Source organism: Oryctolagus cuniculus, chromosome 10 (genome assembly GCF_051225735.1).
Source record: "Oryctolagus cuniculus isolate XC-2025 breed Fujian yellow rabbit chromosome 10, ASM5122573v1, whole genome shotgun sequence".
Lineage (NCBI taxonomy): Eukaryota > Metazoa > Chordata > Mammalia > Lagomorpha > Leporidae > Oryctolagus > Oryctolagus cuniculus.
The window spans coordinates 39,142,671-39,157,352 of NC_142876.1; the positions used below are offsets into that span (position 1 = coordinate 39,142,671).

At 39.7% G+C, this 14,682-nt stretch overlaps 1 long non-coding RNA gene across 1 annotated transcript in view; it reads left to right on the forward strand.

The window, feature by feature from the left end:
* The first annotated feature begins 442 nt into the window (after positions 1 to 442).
* LOC103349327 (uncharacterized) overlaps positions 443 to 14,682 on the forward strand; it is a 61,684-nt gene continuing 47,444 nt past the window's right edge. The window contains exon 1 of the long non-coding RNA XR_007921482.3: positions 443 to 574. This is a non-coding gene — a long non-coding RNA (uncharacterized LOC103349327). The remainder of the gene's footprint in view (positions 575 to 14,682) is intronic.

Here is a 14,682-nt window from a genome sequence, read left to right on the forward strand (position 1 = left end):
GATGAGCATCTAGGCCAGGAAGCCTAGAGCACATGGCCCGAAGGCCATATGCCCTGGAGGCGCAGGGCTACAGCAAGCCCTGTCCTGGCAAGAGGCCAGGGAAGAAGAGCAGGGCCCGGGCACACTGTGCCCTAGGCTTTTAACCCACTCCAAAGGGGAGTGGTTAATTAACCTGATTGGCTGGTGGGCACCCCGGTGTGGCCGGGTGTGGCCAAGTAGGGGAATGAGGCCACACAGGGGCGTGGCAAAAGCATCAGGTAGGAGCATGAGGTCACAAAGGGGCGTGGTCTTCCAGTTCACAAATCTGACCAATTTTAACCTGTATGCCTGCCTACTTCAAAATCAATATTTTATTTTTGAAAGTCTTCAATTCTCATATACACATCGGAACAGAAAAATTAACAGATACCCTTCTTTCTCTTTCTTTCTTGCCTCTCCCTGTAGTTCAAAAGTCCTTGAAATTTTCTAATTTAGTTGTGGAATTAAAAATGGCTTAATAGCATCGCCAGAGAAATTCATAAAGGAAGAGCACAATTGAGGATTCCGGTTGTGAGAAAATAACTAAGCACCTCAGGTATGTGTGATGCTTGAAGCTTCTTTGGTTTAAACCAATCGCATTATGTCTTCAGCTCAGCCCACTCTATAACTTTAATTAAACAAAATTAAAATTAATTATTAATGGAAACAATTATATGAATTAGCTAAGGTGACCTAATACTTATTTATTTATTTATTTTTAGCTTTTTGTAAGGTGCCTCTAGTATACTCAGCAGAAATAGCTTACTATGAATGGTGCTGAATACCAATGAAGTTATTGCCCCAAGGTGCTATCTATCAATGAGTCAGTAAGAAAGATCATAACTCAAGCTGTAGCAGACAAATGCTACTCCTTAATAAGAAACATCAATGGCAAATTCTTGCAAAAGATTTCAATTGCAGTTCTCTAGAAAATCAAACTAATGGTAAAATTAATTCAATCATCTGCATTTAACACCATAAGTCATCCAATTGCTTATGCTAGAAATCCCATAAGTCATTCATGATTGTCTTTTCCTCTGACCCACGGCCATCCCTGCAGCCAAGACCACTGTCACAGATTGCCTAGACTCCTGCAGGGGCACCATTCCTGTTTAATTTCTTCCACCACTGAACATTCATAGTCCCTTTTCACCCAGATGCCAAACTGATCTTAAAGAGCAAGTCAGGGGCAGATGTTTGGCACAGCAGTTAGTCCACCCCTTGGGACACCCGTATCTCACATAAGAGTGCCTATGTTTGAGTCCTGGCTCCATTCTCCATTCCAACTTCCTATTGCTGCACATTCTGGAGGCAGCAGGTAGGTGATGTTCAAGCAAATCATAAGACATTATTTCCCTTACTATAAGATGCTTGCCATAATTAAATACTAATCCTACTCTTGGCCACTGCCAATTGGCTTCATATGATTGGACTTTACCTATTTCTCCAGACTCATGCTGCAAAATTGTCTTCTTCAGTAACTGCATTTCAGCCTCACAGTCTCATATTTCTTCCTCAGTAATCTGTATCCTATTCATGTTCTAGAAAGCTTGCATTTGCTATTTCTTCAGGTGATCTGCTTTTTGCTGGCATTTTGTTAATCTTATTCCTTCTTGCCCATTGCGTTTTGAGTCAAATATTATTCCCAATTTAAATAATCCTTCTGTCTATATTTATTATCATTCTTAATTTTTATTTTGTAATTTCTCCCTAAAATGATTCTAATTGTTTGTAAATGTATTTTATTTTTCTTTCCCTACTACTCTAGAGCTAGGGCCTTGTCCAGTTCATTTAAAACCATAGGAATGAAATTCTCAAGTGTGTTGTTCCATGAATTCATAACTGAAAATAACCTGTGGAGCTGGATCATACCTGAGTAGCCCTAATCATGAACACAATTCACCAACTCACCATGGTTTCAGCATGCAGCTAAGAAAGGGTTCATCATGACCAGTTTGTAAGTCCTGATCTGGATGTAGGATTGAACTTTAGTAAACTAAGCAGTAAGGAAGAGAGTAGAGAAATGCTGTGGACACTACACAGGCCAAGAGCATTGCTTCCCAAATGGGATAAAAGAATCAGAAAGCCAGGAAAAGGAAACCACTGCATCCCCAGCTAGTTCTCTTTAATCATGAGACTAGTGATTGATCACTGGAATAATAAACCACCAACACCATTAGTGTATCTATCTCTTTTTATATTTTTATTTGTTTATTTATTTGAGAGGTAGATTTACAGACAATGAGAGGGAGAGACAGAGAGAGAGAGAGAGAGATTTTCCATACACTGGTTCATTCCCCAAATGGACGCAGCAGACAGAGATGGTCCTATCAGAAGCTAGGAACCAGGGGCTTCTTGCAGGTCTTCCATTTGGGTGCAAGGGCCCAAGCATGGGACCATCTTCCATTGCTTTCACAGGCCATAATGGAGAGCTGGATCAGAAGAGGAGCAGATGGAACACAAACTGTTGCCCATATGGGATGCCAGCACTTCAGGCAGAGGCTTTGTCTGCTATACCACAGCGGCAGTTGGCATCTGTCTCTTGATACCCATGTTTAAGACACAACACCCATGAGCTGTATCAGATAAACATCAACTTCCAAGCCATGGAAACAAGAAGAAACAGCCAAAGGAACAGCAACATGATGGTTTCACCTTATCATTCCCTTCCAAACCAAGCTCAGGTGTCTGTCACTGGAAGTGCCCAACTTTCCATACATCTTTGGCTTTGAGAAATCTGAGAAATATTGTCCTGTGATTTGTGGATTCTATAGCAGAGAAGGTCCATCAGAATGGGTAAAGAATGGGTTCTGGATATCAGTTAATTGCACAGTAGCACCCATCTACAGCAGCCAAAGTCATTTGCAATATAATTTCATGAAGAAATTGAGCTGGGCTCAACTCCAAACCTCTATGATTCACCACATCTGCACCACTCACTTCGCTGTGATCTGAAGATATATTAAGAAGGTGTAATTGATTCATTCATTTACAGAGGTTAAACTGAAAAATCTGTGCTTGCAATTGATTAAAAGTGACCTTAAAATCCTCAGAAACAAGTGAATAACTGATCTGTTGAAGAATAACAATTTTTCTTTTATTGTCTTTCTCATCAGTGTCTCCATGGTAGGGAAAGCTGCTTCCTGAAGCTGGTACCAATGTAGTACTGAATCTCAAGTACCACAACATGAATGAGCCATTTATTTTTTCATGGAGTGAGATCATTCACCTTTGTCATATTGCTGGACTTTGTGTAGGTCCTCAGAGGCACAATGCAAGGACCTTCAGAGACCTTGGGTCCATACTATATGGAAATTAAACCCATCTTCAAGCAAGGGAGAATGCATCATTCACATTTAATTGTGTGAAAAATCCAGGAGCAGTTTCTATCTGTGTGAAATTAGGGGATTTTATTGAGGTTATTTCTATTCTTAAAATTCATTATGTATAAACATGGATAATTGTTTTCTTCCTTACAAAGGAGGGAAGAGGGAAGTCCGGTTATGTTTTGGAGCAAATCTTCCTAAAATTCCTCTTCAATCATTTTTCTTTCAAGCCAATTTAAAAAAACAAAATGGGACCAGCACTGCGGACAGCCAGTAAAACCACTGCCTGCAACACCAGCATCCCATATAGGCTCTGACCTGAGTCTCAGATGCTGCACTTTCCATCCAGTTCCCTGCAGGTGGCCTGGGAAAAGCAGTGGAGGATGGCCCAAGTGCTTGGATCCCTGACACCCATGTGGGAGACTCGGCTGAAGCTCCTGGCTCCTGACTTTGGGCTAGCCAAGCCCTTGCTTTTGTGGTCATCTGGGGATTGAACCAGCATATGGAAGAGCTTGCTCCCTCTCCATCTCTTCCTCTCTTTCTGTAATTCTGCCTTTCAAATAATTAAATAAATTTTTGAAAAATGTTGATATTTCTGATGTTAACCCATTATTTATTTCTTAACTTTCTTTTTCTGCCCTCCTCACCCCCTATCCTCTCTATTATCCTCCATGTAAGTAAACTAGATAATGAACCCCTAGTACATAATGAGTGATATTTTACACTACCTTTCTCAACTTTGGGAATAAAAATAGATTGTAGAATGATGAAAATCACGGGAAGATAGCCATTTGATCATGGAGCAAAAGCAAATGTATCACAGAACACTGGGTTTCTACCTGTGAACAGTCATACAAGTATTCCCCACATTGGTTTGATTTAGAAATTTCTCTGCTAAACTATACTCATGCCTACAACCTCATACAGAATAACAGAAATTCTTTATTTCCTTTCTTCCCTGTCTCCTCTTCTCCTTACCCACTAATTAAAAACAGAAATAGGTTTATTTTCTGATAAAAAAATTGATACCCAGAGAACCAAGAACATCCTTGGAGGTCACATGGTATGTTGGTGGCAAACTGTCATTATAGACTAAGCTGTCCTGTGGTTCCTGGGTCATAACTGATTGTTAAAATTTCTGCCACACTCATCTTCAGGGAGCATGACACTGAGAGGAGCAACCCAAGTTAACTTTAACAAGATAAATGAGCAACTATCTGCCCCCTCACTGATTCCTCATGACTATAATTATTGTAGAAAGAATTTCTGTGAGACAATAAGTTATAGGCCAAATGTTTGTGTAACCCCTCCTCCCAAAATCATGCATTGAAGCCCTAAACCTTGATATGTTTGCTTTAGAGATGAGTCTTATTGTGGAATTGATAAATATTAAATGAGAACATAAGTATGGAGTCCAAATTCAATAGGACTGACACTCTAACATGAAGAAGAAAAGACACCGTGTTCTCATTCTCTGTCATATAGGGATACATAGGTTAGGCAGCCACCTGAAAACAAAGAAAGGAGTCCTCAGGACTCCCCAGGAACTGAACTGATTGGCACCTTGATATTTTTTAAAGATTTATTTATTTATTTGAAAGTCAGAGTTACACAGAGAAGGAGAGGCAGAGAGAGGGGTCTTCCACCCGCTGGTTCACTCCCAAATTGGCTATAACGGTCAGAGCTCTGCCGACCCAAAGCCAGGAGCCAGGAGCCTCCTCCAGGTCTCCCACACGGGTGTAGGGGCCCAAGGACTTGGGCCATCTTCTACTGCTTTCCCAGGCCATAGCATAGGGCTGGATTAGAAGTGGAGCAATCTGGTCTCAAATCAGCACCCATATGGGATGCCAGTGCTTCAGGCCAGGATGTTAACATGCTGGAACACAGCAGTGGCCCCAGCACCTTGATCTTGAACTTAGCCTCCAGAACTGTGAGGAAATGAAGGTCTATTATTTAAGCCACCCAATCTTTGGTATTTTGTTATAGCTTCTGGAACAGACTAAAATGCAGGCCATGCTCCTCTTGACTAGAATATACAGAACACATTAGACATTTATTTGCAAGGGTATTTTCACATTTTGTTATCTAACATCAACTTTGCTAAAGAAAGTGTTATAGGGGCTTGTGCTGTGTCGTAGTATGTTAAGCATCCTCCTGTGGCACCAGCATCCCAGATGGACTCTAGTTGGTATCCTGGCGGCTCCTCTTCTGATCCATTTCTCTGCTATGGACTGGGAAGCAGTGAAAGATGGCCCAAGTGCTTGGGTCCCTGCACCTGCATGGGAGACCCAGAAGAAGCACCAGGTTCCTGGCTTCAGATAGGCTCAGCTCCAGCCATTGCAGCCATTTGGGGGAGTGAACCAGTGGATGGAAAACCTCTCTCTGTTCTGTCTCCCTCTCTCTGTAACTATACTTTTCAAATAAAAATAAATAAAATATTTTAAAAAGAAAATGTTATAGTTAATTTCATGGAAAGAATTCTGAAGTTTCATCTAATTTGTAGAGAAAATAATAATAAAATATATTTGGAAGACTTAGCATATTTAATAATATTATATTGTGCTCTAATTCTGAGCACTGAGTACTGATTTTTCTAACCAAATTAGCCCTGCTTAATTGGTACACAGAAGTATCTTCTGGAAGACAGTAGCTACGAGGGCACTGCAAGCTACCCATAACGTCATGTCTCCATCCCAAAACTCTTCCCTACCTTAGCCACTGAATTTCAGGCAAATAGGAAAATTTCTAGTGGTGGATTCTGGATGGTTATAGATGGAGGATCAGCCTGCTGCCAGACAAAAAAATACCCTCATTCAGCACCAATCAGTAGAATAATCATGGAAGCCCTTCATGGAATTTTGTTATCTTAGTAGCCACATTTTAAAAAGTAAGACACAGATGAGATTTTTAAAAAGATTTATTTATTTTGAAAGGCAGAGGTCCAGAGAGGCAGAGGCAGAGAGAAGTCTTCCATCTGCTGGTTTACTCCCAAGATGGCCACAATGGCCAAAGCTGCACAATCCAAAGCCAGGAGCCAGGAATTTATTCTGGGTCTCCCATGTGGGTGCAGGGGCCCAAGGACTTGAGTCATTTTCTTCTGCTTTCCCAGGCTACAGCAGAGAGCTGGATTGGAAGTGGAATAGCTGGGACTTAAACCTGCACCCACATGGATTGACAGCACTACGGGTTGCAGCTTTACCTGCTAAGTCACAGCACCAGCCCCAAGAGATTATTTTAATCATATAGATAGATAGATAGATAGATAGATAGTTTAACCCAATATATCCAAAATAATATTATTTCAAAGCTTAACCAATGTAAAAGATTATTGGGACATTTTACGATCTTTTTTTTATTTATACAAAGCTCATTCCGTTGCTATGAACTGCATTTCAAATACTCAGTAGCTCAGAATTACTGCAGTGTTTATCAAACCTAGGCAACTCAGGACCTCCTTTAAAATATATAAATTATAAAATATATTAATATGTTATACATCATAAATATGTAGATATTATAAAATACACAAGTACATATAATAAATTTGCAAAATCTAAATATAGATATCAAAGATGCTCACAATTGCAAAACTAGGTACAAATTCCTTATACTTTCAGCTCATATACAATTACAAAATCAAAACAAATCATTTAAATAACTACAAAGCAAATAAAATGCAAATTAACAACATTAGTTCAACATGATAGATGATATTTGGCTGAAACTAAATCATCTCTGCACAAAATAAAATGGCAATTTTAATGTTGACCCTCTGAAAATCTTCCTTTCCCCAGGGATATGCCAGGAGTTCCTTTAGCCTTTTCTCAAAATGAATTCCTCATTTAAAGTCTCTATTCTCATTTTCAAAAATCAAAGTCCCAATACTTTTCACCAGCGTTATTCAATTACAGAGCCAATGTGGTAAAAAATATAAATGCAAAGGTAGGGACTGAAGTCACCCATATTCCTACTAATCATACATAATTACTGTGTAATATTTTCAAATATTTCTCTATTCTCTTCCCCCCCACTCAGCCAGCATCCTTTAAGACAAATATTCTTGGGCCGGCACCGCGGCTCAAAAGGCTAATCCTCCGCCTTGTGGCGCCGGCACCCCGGGTTCTATTCCCGGTCGAGGCGCCAGATTCTGTCCCGGTTGCCCCTCTTCCAGGCCAGCTCTCTGCTGTGGCCAGGAGTGCAGTGGAGGATGGCCCAAGTCCTTGGGCCCTGCACCCCAGGATAAGTACCTGGCTCCTGCCATCGGATCAGCGTGGTGCGCCGGCTACAGCGTGCCGGCCGCGGTGGCCATTGGAGGGTGAACCAACGGCAAAGGAAGACCTTTCTCTCTGTCTCTCTCTCTCACTGTCCACTCTGCCTGTAAAAAAAAAAAAAAAAAAAAAAAAAAAAAGACAAATATTCTTGCCTTTTACACTTAAAATATATAGATGAATTTTTAATTGCTCATTATTTCCATGACTTTTCTTTTACTGGTTATGCTATATTCAATCAAGGTCAAGGTTATACCACCGCTATCAACTCATGAACCCAGTGGCTCATTCCTCACTTCTTTTTTGTAGCATCTAAGAATGAAAGAAAGCATGCCCAATGCCCCTCAGTTTCACTTTACAGAAACTGTATTCTTTTTTCCCTAGAGCACTGTGGCTTACTGAGTCTTGTTTACTTCCAGCTTGGTAAGCAGGCTCTTGCATTTAGGTATTCCCAAAGGCAACAGCAGCCTTGCTCTTCTCTCCCTACTACTCTCTCCGTTTTTGTTTTTAAATTTATTTTACTTAATTGAAAGGCAGAGTTAGAGAAAGGGGGTGGGGGTGGGGAGAATCTTCCATTTGCTGGTTCACGCTCTTAAATGACTACAATGTTTGGGAGTGAGCCAGTAGCTTCTTTTGGATCTCTCACATGAGTACAGGGTCCCAAGCACTTGGGTCATCCTCTGCTTTCTTAAGCACGTTAGCAGGAAGCTGGATAAGAAGTGGAGCAGCTGGGACTTGAACCTGCACCCATATGGGATGCTGGTGCCACAGGTTGTGGTTTTACTCTCTGTATCACAAGCCAGCCCTAACACCTTCTCCTTTAAACTCACCTACATCCAGAGTGTCACCTAATTTCTGTATCATAAGAAATTCTATCCCCTCTTCCAGATTCTCATTTGGCTTTTCCTGGTCTCTATGACAGTTATGTACCAAATCATCACCAAATCTCCTCCTTTGTGGCTAGACAAACTCTAAACTGCATTCACTTTCTCTGCCCCAGCATCTTCCCATCACACAATCACCCATACTACTCTCTGTTAATGATAGCTCCATTCCACCCGTAATCATGGGCAGAAAATTTTGACTTCATATTTGTGTCTTTCTTCTCCTACAATTGCTGTAAAAAATCACTTGCCTATACTACTCATGAGTCATACCTCTTTTCAGATATTTTCATTGTCATGCACTCATCATTTCTCATGTAAGGTATAGCAAAGATGCCTTGCACACATCACACACACATATACACATACATGTGCATGACTTCACCTTTGTCCCTGAGGTCAATAATACAAGGTTAATTTTCTTAAAGCAGGCACCTGATTCTGACAATCTGTTCTAAGTAAATGTTGGCTTTTGCATCTATTGACCAAATCAAATGCTTTTTAGCTGATTATTGGAGATAGTTTCTATCAGACATTAGAATACTTTCCTTCTCACATCCAGGAAATGAGGGCAAATTTCGTTTGGTGGACGTAATATGTCTTCTCTAATCCACTAGACTGTAAATAAATTTTTGTCTTCAGAGATCATGTCACATTTATGCTGAATATCCAACAATATTCATAGAGCAAAAAAATAATACATGAATGAATGAGTGAATGAATGATAAAATGCAAATTACTTTAAGCAGTTGATATTTTTTGGCACAAATTACAAGAGGACCATTGCCCCAAATATTGATAGCAGCTGAGAAGAGATAGATGTCAGAGACATGAAAAGTCACCCAGTACAGACTGGTTTGAGATACAAAATGAGGACTCCTGTGAACCCAAACCAGAGTTTTGGGGTGTGTGTTGTGTGCCTTTCAAATAAATAAATTTTAAGAAAAAAAAAAAAAACAGAAACAAAAACAAAAACAGAGAGACCAGAATCTATCATAACTAGATCATGGAACCTGGGAGGAGCATTTAAATCGTTTATCAAAAAGTCTCATGTACACAGAAGAAAATGATCCCAAATTTGAGAAATGGTCCCCTTTCACTATTTTGTTAGCAGGTAAGTTTCCTCTTTGAGCTAACTTCAAGTTAAACTTATAGCAGAAATATCTTTCTTGAGACATCGAACTTCTTATACAAACTTGCTAATCTTTAATTGATCAGATTGAATCTATAACCAAGTCTCCAGTGGTTAGAGACCTCCCAGAAAGGAAAACTTGGCAATGACCACAGATAAACTTCTGAAAAAGTAATTAAAGTCCATTTAGCACTTAACTGCTTTTCATTTGGAAAATGTGGTAATATTTAAAGGAGGTCAGGCAATTGCTATTATCTTATTTTACAAATGAGAAAATTGAGGATCTGTAGACAAATGTCATATCATGTGGTCAAATGTCATGGCATGTCATAGCTATTCCTTATGAAGACAAATGCCATAGCATACCATACCATAAAGCAGCAAACCTATGGTAAATCCAGGTCTCAGTCACCTGGGCTAGTGCCCATCCTAAGTTATTGATTTATGAGTTTATCCTAAGTTATTGATTTATGAGTTATCACTCATTTACTACTTTCTAAATGATTATATCTATTTGTAAATAACTGTAATGTGTAACTATCTCATCCACAGCAATATATTTTCAATTAAGCTTCTGGCTTATATTTTTCCATAGGAAATTTCCATTTCAACCCTCATAGAAGATGCTTCTGACCATGAACTTGAGCTCACTAGCAAATAATGATCTTTTAAATAAAATATTTGTTCAATATGAATTAATCAAATTGTAATTTTTCATTATTTAATTTTCCTCCTACTCTCCTGAGTTTCTTTTGTGGATTCCTGAGCAATTTATATCCAGCTCAAAGCTTATATTATAAGGTCTTGTGTTTTAAGGCTCTAAGAACATTTCCCCTGGGTTTAGTTATAACTTCAATCCGATCAATTAAAAGTGAGAAACCTGCACTTATGAGATTCCATGCCTACAGGCAGATGATTTTGGAATAAATAAAAGTTTGGAATTCTTATCTCAATGAGGAGACACAGATTTTGTTCCTGTTATTGTTGCAGATTTTCAGCTTTCTATTTTATAACATAGGGAGCAGCTGAAGTAAAACATGTTTTTATTTTCATTTTCAACTTGCATATATTAACAAATGAAAGGCAGATCAAGCTGCAAGAATAGTTCAAGTTCTCTCCCTTCCCCCAGCTGCATTTTAGGAACTTACAGTAGGGCTACCAGATTTTTTTCCTTAGCAAATCTAGGGACACATATTTGCATATCTGTTTGCATGTATTTGAATTTTAATTTACATAAATTTGCATGCTAAATGTAAAAGCCTTGACTGCAAGTATATAAAGTAAAATAAAATTGATTAATTAGTGCAACCTACTATAGTTGTACTCAATCCCATTAATCTGGTTGTGCTGGAAGACTTGTAGTCAATAGTGGCCTGAAGGCTAGGGAGCCAGCTTCCCAGCTGTTCCTTAAACTAGAGCCAGCTCCATAAGCCATGAATTGCAGGGAATGAGAGTATTAGAGTAAAAATTGTTCCTGGAAGGAAACATACACTGACCCCCACCCCCACTTCCAACACATGCACACATTTCGTTTTATTTTTATCTAAAGATCAAATTAAAGTGTGATACTAAGCTAGGTATGGCAATGGATTTTATCATCTTCTGTGGCAGTTAACAGTGAAAGAAGTCACTTACCTTTGAACCAGTCCAATCATACACATGGAGGTCCACCAAAGAGACTTGCAGAGAGTGCCCTGCCACTAAGGTCAAAGTCTCGCCAGTCTGGTCTCACACCCCTTGTAAAACAATGTCAACATCCACAACCCCTGAATTCTGCTTTTCTTACCTTTCTTTTTGAATTCTTTTCTGATTGATCCTTTTTCTCATACTAGTTTCTTTGCCCCTCCTCTCCTTATTTACCAGAGTTTGAACTCCAGGGATTATCTTGGTCTGTTCCTGTGCTTAACAACCAATAAAAACAACAACAAACATAAACACGACAAAACCTTCTCTCTCTTATTTCAGTCCACAGGTGTCCTTTTCTCGACTCTTGCTGACTAAGCCTTACTGTATCTTGTGAGTCTGTTCATCTCATGTGTGCATGGTGTAGCTCTATGTGCACTTGCAAGGTGTTGTGGAATAAATACTATGAATGTGAAATAATCCTGAGACTATCATAATTTTGTGAGCATACCAAGGAATCCTTGTATTTGTGATGATTGAATAACCATGACTTAAATAAAGAGTGTTATACTATGTAGGAGACAGAAAAAGTGTAGGAAAGAGATTGAGATAGGGAATCAGTAGATGTCAGCTTCCTTATATGGTTCTTATTTGAAGTATGTGCCTTTGCTTATATGGTCTTAACAGATAAGATGTTCCTTATAACTACTATGGGTTGTCCACGGAGGTAACTGAGTCACACATGGTATTTGATTTCATCCCCACCATAACCTAATTGCAAAGTGGCCATTTTTAATCAACATTTTTCTGATTTGATGACAGAGACATGGAATAATTTGTCACAGCTCACTTCCAGGTTACAGCACAGAGGAAACTCACACTCAATAGCTCTGACACCCAATATTCTGTTTCAAACTACTAGACTAAACTGCTTCTCACTTAAATGCTTCTTGCCTTGTATTCTTCATCTAAAAAAGAAATGCACATATTAACCTCAACTTTATACAGTCTGGAACTCAAATTAGATGATTTAAAACAAAAGACTTTGGGAACTATAAGAAACTTTTCTTATGTCCATGGTTACTAGAGACAGATAGTTCTTTTACTCTAGTCCTTCATTCTCACTTTAGATTTAGTATTTCCAAAAATCTTAAAAATTGTAACACCATTTTTACTTTAATTGAAAAGACCCTTCAAACTGGCCACTTGTCAGACTGACAAGAATATATTTTGACACCACTAGGACACATGGCTGGGGTCACTTCCTTCGGTTTCTCCAATTACGCAGCTTGCTGCAAGGAGCTGAATCAACCATGAATGTCATCTCACTCCACACTGGCCAGCAGAGTGCTATCTCTTTGGCCCTTGGCATTTAACCACGTTGAATTATGAATGTACTTCTAATCACACTGTTTGCCTTGGAGCTGGTTAGGATGAATATAGTACCTTTTCTGGGAATTAGATTTTTAAAGAAGTCTACGCCAATTTTTTTTAAGCAAAGTTTATTCAGAAAGTGCTCATTATCTCAAGATTTACCAGATTAAGGAAATAGCACTGACTCTTGTGTGAACTTGCAGAGTGGTTCTCTGCATGTCTGTGGCTTTATTCAATATTACACAAAACTGATCAACTAGGCTAAGTAGGTCCTGTATAATCAAACAGCTGATACGCTGGTCTCTCTCCCTCTCTCTCTCTTTATACAACAAGCACCATGGAGAACTTACAATCTTGTTTTTTTGTATGAAATAAGACCTCTCTGTTGAAAAGTATGAACCTTTTCTTCTAACTAAGGATGAAAGAATTCTGTTCTGAATAATATGTGAAAATTAGCAAAATGGTAAATTCAAAAGTGAGTATTTTAGATGTGTGTGTCCATTTGTAAGAAGCTCATGGGAATGGAATGGTTTGAAGGGATGTTCCAGGCACATGTTGTTTAACCCACCTCTGTTCTTTAGACAGAGCAGCCTGAAAGAGGCTACAAAAATGGGTAGGACCAGTGCTGTGGTGTACCAGGTAAAGCCACCATTTGCAGTGCTGGCATCCCATATGGGTGCCAGTTTGAGTGCTGGTTGGCTGCACCACTTGCAATCCAGATCCTTGCTGATGTGCCTGGCAAATCAGCAGATGATGGTCCAAGTCCTTGGGTTCCTGTACCCAATTGGGAGACCCGGAAGATTCTCCTGGCTCCTGGCTTTGGCCTAGCCCAGCCCTGGTAATTGTACCTATTTGGAGAGTGAACTAGTGAATGGAGATATTTCTCTCTCTCTCTCTCTTTCTCTCTCTGTCTCTGTTTCTACTTTTTTCTCAGTAACTCTGATTTTCAAATAAATAAATATTTTTAAAAGGAAATCCTGTAACAAGATTTAAAAAAATACAAGAGGATCTCATGTATATTTCATAAGGAATTTGCAAATTTTTATGAAGCTTCTCAGGATTGGTGGCAGTTGCTTCCTTCCCTTTAAAATGAGTGAGTTTGGCCGGCACCGTGGCTCAATGTGCTAATCCTGCACCTAGCGGCTCCAGCACACTGGGTTCTAGTCCTGGTCAGGGCGCCGGATTCTGTCCCGGTTGCCCCTCTTCCAGGCCAGCTCTCTGCTGTGGCCAGGAGTGCAGTGGAGGATGGCCCAAGTCCTTGGGCCCTGCACCCCAGGATAAGTACCTGGCTCCTGCCATCGGATCAGCGTGGTGCGCCGGCTACAGCGTGCCGGCCGCGGTGGCCATTGGAGGGTGAACCAACGGCAAAGGAAGACCTTTCTCTCGTCTCTCTCTCTCACTGTCCACTCTGCCTGTCAAAAAAAAAAAAAAAAAAAAAAAAAGATCATAACGAGGGATAGGTGTTTTGTCTAGAGGATAATACGTCCATGTCCCATATCAGAATGCATAGGTCCAATCCTCATTTCTGGCTCCTGATTCCAGTTCCCTGATGTTGTGGGCCCTGGGATAAAGCAGAGATGACTCAAGTGGTTCAGTTGCTGACACTAAGGGGACATGAATTGGATTCCCTGGTCCTGGTTTCAGCCTCAGCAAACTCCTGCTGTTGTTTGCATTTGGAGAGTATATCAGGAGATGGGAGCTCTGGCTCATGCTCTCTCTCTCTCTCTCTCTCTCTCTCTCTCTAATGAATAAATTAAAAAAGAAAAACCCACAATGAGGTACTATTTTATTCTTATTAGGATAGCTATAATGAAAAAGGCAATAAAATGTCTTGGTGAGGATATGAAGAAAGGACAACCATCATGCATTATCATATCACTACTCTGATTGATTGATTCTCAGAGTAGTTTGCTCATATAGAGGAGTCACCACTCCAAACCTTGAAGTGAAAAAAGAAATATATTGAATCAGTAAAGAGTGGGATAAAAATCTTTCTCCTATATTCCAGTCTTAAAGACAATTCTTCCTGTGAATAGAAGAGGAAAACAGACTGCAAC